At 37.9% G+C, this 9,364-nt stretch overlaps 1 pseudogene; it reads left to right on the top strand.

Annotated features, from left to right (window-relative positions):
* Positions 1 to 2,841: 2,841 nt before the first annotated feature.
* LOC141249784 (uncharacterized) lies at positions 2,842 to 6,609 on the top strand (annotated as a pseudogene).
* Positions 6,610 to 9,364: the final 2,755 nt, after the last annotated feature.

Below are 9,364 nucleotides of genomic sequence, written 5' to 3'. Positions count from 1 at the left end.
ATGTCTCATGATTGTGTTTTGCATTCTACCTAGTAGTGGAGATCTAGATTTGGTTGCAAGCTTATGGTAGTTAATATTCAAAGTTGAGTTATAACATTGAGTGAAACACATACCTACATATATGAGTGAGAGTGACATGTTCTATTAATCCGGTAAGATCTAGAGTTGAGGAACTAATATTTTCTTGTCATTGATTGAGAAGCATGCTAGGAAGGGATTTGTTTTCTGTTTGATCTTTCGTTGTTATCAATCATATGTCACTTGGATAGATACCTCTTTTGTATATTACTTGGATTCGTTGATATGTGCTTGCTTGGGACAAGCAAGGTTCAAGCTTGGGGGAATTTGATAACTTGCATTTAGGATAGTTTAGGGCATGTTTATTTCTTCTCATTAGGTTGGTTTTGTTTTATTTTCGATAGGTTTGTTTCTTTTTCGTTTATATTTCTAGTGTTCGGAGTCTACCCTTGCGTTATGTGTTTTTAGGATGAATTGGAGGCGTTTTTGATGATCGTGGACTATATCTTGGGGAAGCTCATGTGGATGACTTGGATGTGCAATGTCGGGGTCAAGAACGTGTGGTGCAACGAGTAAAAGAAGATTGAAGTGAAGCCTATGCAGAGTGAGACTCGGCCGAGCTGTAGCCCGAGTCAGAATACCAAAGCATCACCCTCGCAGAGTGAGACTCGGCCTGAGACTCGGCCGAGTCATGGACCGAGTCGTGCTCTGAGTCCCGTTCCGAGAAAAATGAATTTCCACGTAACTCGGCCTGAGACTCGGCCGAGTTACGGGCCGCGTCAGGACGATTTTTCCTCCTCTAACCTAGGTATAAAAGGAACTTTTCTTGGGGACTCTTGGGGAGACCTTTTTGGGGGATTAGAAAACTTTTGGAGATCTAAAAACCCTAAGAGAAAGCTTGTGGATTGGATAACTTGGATTGGATTGAAGTTGAATGGTATGTTGTTTATTACAATGAATTTGATTTCTTCCTTCTCCATGTCTAGCTAAGCTTCAATTTCCATGGTTGGGTGAACCCTATGATGGAGTAGATGAGTTTTTATGATGATTTTTGGTTGATTGATTATTTGAATGAAGTTTGATTCTCTCCTAGGATGCTTATTGCCCTAATACTATTGTAATAGGAAATCCTACTATCATTTGAGTCCGAGAGGAGATTTTGATTTTAGGGATTGATTATTTGAGTTTACATTTGTCAATTCATGTTAGATCCCTAGGGAGAACTTGAGAATTATTTGCATGAGAGTGATCTAATTTCTCTAGTGGAATTTTAACTATCGTAGTTGATCGATGATTGAATAGATTATGCGGAGCGCGAGAGCGGAAGTTGATTTGTTTGTCATTTGATCTCTAAGAAGCGTAAAGGGTCTAGTTTAGGATAGCCTTGCACGAGAGTGATTGCTAGTCGAATCTAGGCACGTGCACTTATCGTCTGAGAAGAGGTAGTGCTGACATTAGATAGTTGGTCCTTCGAACGACATTCAATTTGGAAGTTCACCCATATATCATCTTAAACTCATTGAAACATCATAGTGGGGATCCTAACCTTGGAAGTCTTTCTCTATTGATAACTTCGTGTTACTTGTTAGTTTGAATTCGGTCATAAACTATTCACACCGTGATTGGCTTAGTCTATTCGTTGGCATAACAATTGATACTACATAGTCCCTGTGTTCGACACCTTGATACTATAACCGAACTCGTTCGCTTGCGAGTGTTGGATTTATCCGCATCATATATTATAAGATGGAAATCGATGAGTAAGGCAAGGAGAGGCTCGAGGAAATGATGAAAGTTCCAAATAAAGTTGCATATGTACAGAGGATGGAGAAGGAAAGGGATAAGAGATCAATGGAAGCTAAGCTAAACAAAGGACTTCCATTCAAGTATGACGACATAGGTACATACTTTATCCCATGCACTCTTGGTGTGAAGTTCATAAATAAAGACATGCTAGATCTAGGAGCATCAAAAAATGTAATACGATCTAATATATGTATATATAATCCTCTTGATCTACCACCACTACAAAGCACTAATCTGCAAGTACACTTAGCGGATGGAACTTGCGTCCACCCGAAAGGTTCAGTTTTGGGATGTGTTAGTAGGGTGGAGATACTCAAGTTTCCAGGTGACTTTTACGTCCTAGAAGTTACCAGCAATATTAATTGACCTATTATGTTAGGTAGGCCATTCATGAAAATTGTTGGCATGAACATTAATATGAAACAGGGAAACTTAATAGTAGAAACTGAAAAAAAACAAGTCAAGATAACTTGCCTTGACACGAACTCTGTCAGTCAAAATTAATTGTACGCGGTCACTGCATCTGTTCTGAATCCCTTCAGACAGATGCATACAAATACAATGAATTCCTCTTACCACTAGCCCTAAAAAGGATACATCCATATATGAGGACTATTTTGAGCATGCACGACGATTCATTGATAGTGACTGTAGGCATTTAGATACATATGATCCAAAAGATGCATACCACTATTCACCTTAGGATTCAACATTGCTAACTAACATCAGAAGCAATTTCAAATTTGCCCATGTTGATAGAACTAGCTCACATTAGCTCAAGGAACAATGAGATATTTGAATCCAGAGTATTTCTTCTCTGACTAGCTAGCTGAGAAGAGCGATGTCTATAGCAATTTTTTGGTGTTTGTGGAGTTATTGACAGGGAGCCAAGGCGATTGATTATTAGAGGAGGAGGATAGGAGTTTTGCAATGTAGTTTATGTTATCCTTTAATGAGGAGAGACTATTTGCAATTACAGATAATGATTCTAAGAGGCAGGCAAACAGTAAATAGGTTATGGATGTTGCTATGGTTGCTTCAAAGTGTTTGAATGTTAGAGGAGAAGATTGGGCAAACACGAAGGAGGTGTCCATAGAGTTAGATAGGCATGCAAAGATGGAAATGAAGCATCCTTGGGTTCAGGTTGATTCTAATGTTGAGAAAGAATCTGAGCTTCTGATACAGGGATCAGTTCCAAGTGAGGGTATTCCTTACAGATTGATTGCCGGTAGTATCTCCAGTCATTTTCATCTTAGATTTTGTGTTGTGTGCCATGATTTTTGTCAGCTAGATTCTTGTCAATTTTGTTTTGTATTGAAAGCATTATCCTTTTAAATTGATGTTAATTTGCCAAATTATATTATGTGGTGCTTGGATTGTTTCACATAAAAATGGTGTTGTATTGTTTTCCAGGTCAGGAAGTTGTTGGTTTTGGGATTTAGATTTGTTTATGGTTCTTACAATATTGTTGTATGAACTAGGAATAAATTGTGTAGAAATTTTGGCTTATGATCAAATTAGGCAAAGACGTGTTGTCACAGAGTGTTTAATTTTTAATAAAGCCTAGGATTGCATGAAACCATTTCAAAGATAAGACAAGCAATGTATTTTCTTGATCAAGGCTAAGTAGTAAGAGATACAAATTTAAATATGGTTTTTGTCACGTTTAATAGATTATCACCAAAGATAATTTTCAATAGCTCAAGGGAATCATTTTTGTGAATGCTTCAATAACCTCAAGAAGCTCTTTATATAGTTCGATATTGTGGTAGACGGAGAAATCAGGAAAAAAAAACTGTCAAAGACATGGGTTGCTCAAAAAGCGTTGTGATAAACTCAGACAGAGATTAATAAATAGGTTCAGAATGTCCCGATAAAATCCTCAAACAGCAGTTTATAACCCGGTTATGTCTACGTCCTGTATAAACTTCTAATTTTATGTAGGCTACATAATGAATAAATGCTCAAATAGACACAAGGTGGTCCGTATTTTTAAAAGGACAGAAAGACAGCTAGAATAAAGGCATTTAATTTGGGAAATGAAAGACGGATAGGAGTTGAAATGCATACATCAAAGACATTTCTACGAAATACTCATTAAATTTGCAAACTAACATCTATGAGAAAGGGAAAAAAAAACTTAGATAACTATCTCCAAGTGGATGCATACTCACATCATTGATACAAGGCATCAATAAATTAGTACTGAAATCTGCATCAGGAATTTAAATACCAATGCAAAACCCCATTCATTTCTTGAGTCAGAAACCAAAATAAAGCAAAATGCCAAGCGTTTTCATCCTCCTTTCCCTTACATTAGTACTAGTATTATGCAAATCTGGTTCCGGGTACGAGTTATCGTTGCCTGGTTGCCCAGAAACATGTGGGAATTTGACCGTCCCTTACCCTTTTGGTACAAAGCCAGGATGCTTCCTTGCCGAAGATTTCTTTATCAGCTGCAATACAACCACAGACGACCCTAATCCAAAGGCTTTCCTCTATCCAAGCACCATAAATGTGACTGACATAAATCTGTCATCTGGTGAGCTACGATCTTGGATTCGCATTGCCCGTGAGTGCTTTAACAAGGATAAGAGCCTCTCTATAAATGAGAGCGACCAGAAACGATCTCCATCATTCAGCAAGTTCACTCTATCCTACAGCAAGAACAAGTTCACGGTTGTTGGATGCGATACATATGCCTACTTTCAAGGCACATATGGTGCAATCTTTTCAACAGGGTGCATGAGCACGTGTGACAGCCTTGAAGGCGTCAGCAATGACAGCTGTGCAGGATCCGGTTGCTGCCAGGTGTCGGTCCCTAGGAGGACAATGGGGGTGAGTATCAAGTTGAGCAGTTTCAACAACCATACTAACCTGTCAAGCTTTGACCGCTGTAGCTACGCCTTCGTTGTTGAGGAAGCTTATTACACCTTCAACTCAATTGACTTCACAAGCTTGTCTAGTGTAGCTAAGTTTCCGGTGATGGTTGATTGGACCATTTGAAACCAGACGTGCAAAGAAGCAAAGAAAAACTTGACCAGCTATGCGTGTAAGCAGAATAGTTACTGTTATGACTCGGATAACGGCCCAGGATACAGATGCAACTGCTCTCGGTGGTTTCGAGGGCAACCCTTATCTCCCCAACGGTTGCCAAGGTTAGCCACTTTTCTTTCATTTCATATCAACTCAAGTTAAATTTCACTAATTATGTCATGTTCATAACTTTCTATAGATATCGACGAGTGTAGTACATTGAATCAACCGTGCAACGTGACATGCTTGAATTCACCAGGGAATTACAGTTGCAGTCCTTGTCCAAACGGATATAAAGGTGACGGAAGGAATGACGGAACTGGCTGTGTATCACTACATACATCTGACAGAAAAACACTCATCATTGCTTTAGGTACATATATACTCCATCCTTCCCTTAATTTATTACACTTACTTTATCTTACTCATTACAAATATTTTACACTTAACTACATATGCATACATTTACAATTGCCATGTAATTAGGTTTGGTCCTGAAGTCAGAATATTATAGATAATTATATTTATCATCTTATACCTTAGGAGTTAGCATAAGTATCTCAACGTTACTCCTAGCTAGCGCTTGGATGTACTGGGGACTTCAGAAGAGAAAGCTTATCCAGCTGAGAAAGAAGCACTTTAAGGAAAATGGCGGGATTACTTTGCAAGAGGTACTTTCCCATCATCAAAGGGAGATAAATGCATTCAAGATTTATACAGCCGAAGAACTCAATAAGGCAACAAACAACTATGATGAGAGCAGAATACTGGGACAAGGAGGGCAAGGCACAGTCTATAAAGGCGAGTTGCCTGATAACACTATAGTTGCAATAAAGAGGTCTAATGCAATAGACAAGAGTCAAGTACAGCAATTCATCAACGAGATTGTGGTTCTTTCAGGAATTAACCACAAAAACGTGATTAAGCTAGTAGGTTGTTGCCTAGAGACAGAAATTCCCATGTTAGTGTATGAATTCATAGGCCATGGAACCCTCTCTGATCACATCCACATAGACCATGCCCCAAAAATTCCATGGCATTCCCGCCTAAGAATTGCTGCTGAAACTGCAGGGGCGATATCGTACTTGCACTCTGCTGCCTCAATACCCATAATCCATAGGGACATCAAGACCACAAACATTCTCTTAGACATGACTTACACTGCAAAAGTATCAGATTTTGGAACTTCCAAATTTGCCCCTGTTGACAAGTCCTCATTCACCACATTGGTTAAAGGAACTATGGGTTATTTAGACCCGGAGTATTTTTTCTCTGGTTACTTGACTGAAAAGAGTGACGTCTATAGCTTTGGTGTAGTGCTTGTGGAGTTGATAACAGGAGACAAGGCGGTTGATTTTGAGAGAAGAGAGGAGGAGAGAAGTTTGGTAATGTACTTCATGTTGGCCTTGAAAGAGGGAGAGGCTATTTGAAATTATAGATGATGATTTGAAGAGGTATGCAAAAAGTGAACATGTTATGGATGTTGCTATGATTGCTGAAAAGTGCTTGAATCTGAGAGGTGAAGATAGGCCAACCATGAAGGAAGTGTCCATAGCGCTAGAAGGGCTTGCAAAGATGGAAATGATGCATCCTTGGATTCAGGTTGATATCAACGTTGAGGAAGAATCCGAGTGTCTGATTCGCGGAGCTCTGCGAAGTGAGGGTAATTCCCTAGAGATGAAGGTCTTGCCTTTGGTAGATAGCATCAAAGAAGGCATCTTCCCAATTCTCTTTGAGGAATGGTTTTAAAATCTTGATCACAATATCTTGTTTCGACGGGATTTATCCTGGGTTTGTGGTGTTGTGCTGCTTGTGTAGATTGATTTGTTAACATTTGTCAAATGCAATGGTACTATGCATGCTTTGTTTATTTCACCTAAAACTATTTTTGTACCTTATTTTGTAACAAGCTGTTGGTTTGTGAAATAATATTGGTTTTCTTTGTCATAAATGTTAAATGTTTTGAAGATTTTTTATCAACCACAATTTTATTACTATGATGATTGAAATAGTTATATAATTGTGGTAGATATGAAATTTGTGATAGATTATTGAATGGTAAATCATTCTCTTTCTTTATCTCCTAAAATTCATGGAGATTAACTTAAGTTTGTCTCGTCATTTTTACCTATAAATAGAGACATTTTTCATTGTCAATGACACAAAAATAAGAGAGAGATCACCTCTCTAAAATTCTTGATCTCTCCTCCTCTCTTCTTTAGTACTTAAAGTGACGCAGTCGGAATCAACAATGATTAGTAAGTGCTGAATCCGAAAAGACAAACAAGTTCGCAAGCAACGAACCTGTTTTGAAATTGCTCTGGAATCTACCAGAAGAGAGAAAGCCCTCGAATTTGATTATTGAGTAAAAGATAAGTGACGGCTACAACATACAAAGTCTTTAAATATCTGATAGAAACCCTAGTGCAAAAATTATGTAAAACAGAAAAGCCCGAAATCACAATAAAAACATAAAATCCCATTTTGAGGCCCAAGACAAGATTAAACGGCTCTGGGGCCCATACCTCATGAGTCTTGATCGCGGTGCAATTCCCTATCCGGAAAGGTATAATAATAAGCAATCTGACACCAGACGCATATTTTCAACATTTCCTGTGTGGGTCCGCAAAACCGCTTCTTCTTCGATCTGGGCCGCAAACTTTCCTACATCATAAAGTTATTTAAGTGTTCCTTAAATTAAGATTAATTCATCTTATTTTAATCATCTCAAAACTTAGATTAAGACACCTTGTCTTGGTCATTTTATAACACGTTATCAACACGAGGGCCTCTAATCATCACGTAACACCAAGGATCATCAATGTATAAAATTGTACCTCCTATATTACATAATCATAATTATTCAAGATATTAGAAATTTTTTGAGAAATATGTTCTGTAGTTTCCCGAAGCTCGGGATCTCCTACATCAGAAACTCGATTTATCTTTTTAGATCTAAAACTATTTTTACCAAAAATAGAAACATGTTGTTAGATCTAAAACAAGGTACAAACAAGATATTAGATTTACATACCTTTTTTGAATTCTCATATTAAGCTCTCTTCGAATTTTTCCTTGGTTTCAAAATGGAGTTTTTTGAAATCAAAATGATGAGAATGATAGTAATAATCATGATAATAACAAGGGAAATGAAAAGATCGATTAAAAACCGGTTACTATTAGCTCTTAACCGACGGAAAATCTCATCGGAATCCATGGAAAAGGTTAAACAAAATGGAAGACGAGATTGAAAATGTGGTTGAGGAGGAAGAAGAATGACTAGAATAAAGGGGGTTTAGTGGCTGTAATTATAGAGGGGTAAAAGAGTAACCGATATTAAAATCTTCCCGCCATAAGTATACTTGCATAACTTCCTTGCATTATCCTTATACTATATGATCACTATACTTTTTATTCCATGATTCTCATTGATATCGTAAGCCTATAATGACATGATCACTTACCTTTTAGATATTCATATATACCGTCTTACACGCGATATATAATTTTATAGGATCGATGATCTATTAAACTCAAAATCACTCAAATAGCTATGAAGCTATGGTTCTAATTGCAGAACGAGAGTAGCTAAAATAAAGCATAAGTAATTTGCATTAAATATGCTAAGATCTTGCAAGTGTTTTTCCAAGGTAAGAACCCTAGACTTATAACAAGTCCAGGATGAAACTCACCACTAACTTGTATTAATTTAAGAACAATTACACACTTAAGCTACACCTAGCTTTGTTCAACTCTCTCTCGCAATACAAGTAGCATTCAACTCATACAAGTAATCTCTCTATTAAGCTCCTATGTATTTTAGGCTATAGCTTTACACTCAGCTACTTAAGCTCTCTGTAGCTTTCCCTCACCAACTCTCTTAGATTAATCGCTTTTTCTCTATCTTATCTCGTCTTCAATAAGATCGTGCCTAACAACACTCGTACGCACACCTTATATAGAAATCTAACATACGACCCAAAGCTAGCTATTCTATACTTGCATTTTACTTGAAGAACGCCACCTCAGTGATCCGCATGATCAACTTCACCCTTGAATTGCATCGATGCTTAAACCCACTTTGCCCTTCTTCAGCTTGACGATCCAGCTTCAACGTTTGCAATCCGCCCCTTCAACACTTCTCTTGATTTGTCTATCTCAGTAGTCCCCGTACATCCACTATCCAAAAGTAGAAATCCTAACTACCACCAGTTGTTTCCATTCCCCTTAAGTTGTAGCTTCAATGGCCTTCCTTCCTTGGTCCAAATCTCCTATGCGCACGTCTAGGATTCCATCCGTGGACATGCTTTAACTCGATTACTTGTATCTCTTCTCTTTTCTTCTAAAGCGTGATGCTCTATCTTAAAGCTCAACTGGATCACTTAAAGCTAGACCTTCAGCATTCTTATTTCTTCACTTCAAACCTTATTATGTCTTGGCGAGATTCAGCTTTCCCCGCTAGACCTTAACCTAGACCTCAATGATCAAAGCTAGTCCGCTTCTG

This window comes from Phyllobates terribilis, unplaced genomic scaffold (genome assembly GCF_046119375.1).
Source record: "Phyllobates terribilis strain yellow unplaced genomic scaffold, ASM4611937v1 Scaffold_5131__1_contigs__length_54134, whole genome shotgun sequence".
Classification (NCBI taxonomy): domain Eukaryota; kingdom Metazoa; phylum Chordata; class Amphibia; order Anura; family Dendrobatidae; genus Phyllobates; species Phyllobates terribilis.
This window is presented reverse-complemented; position numbering and strand designations above follow the sequence as displayed.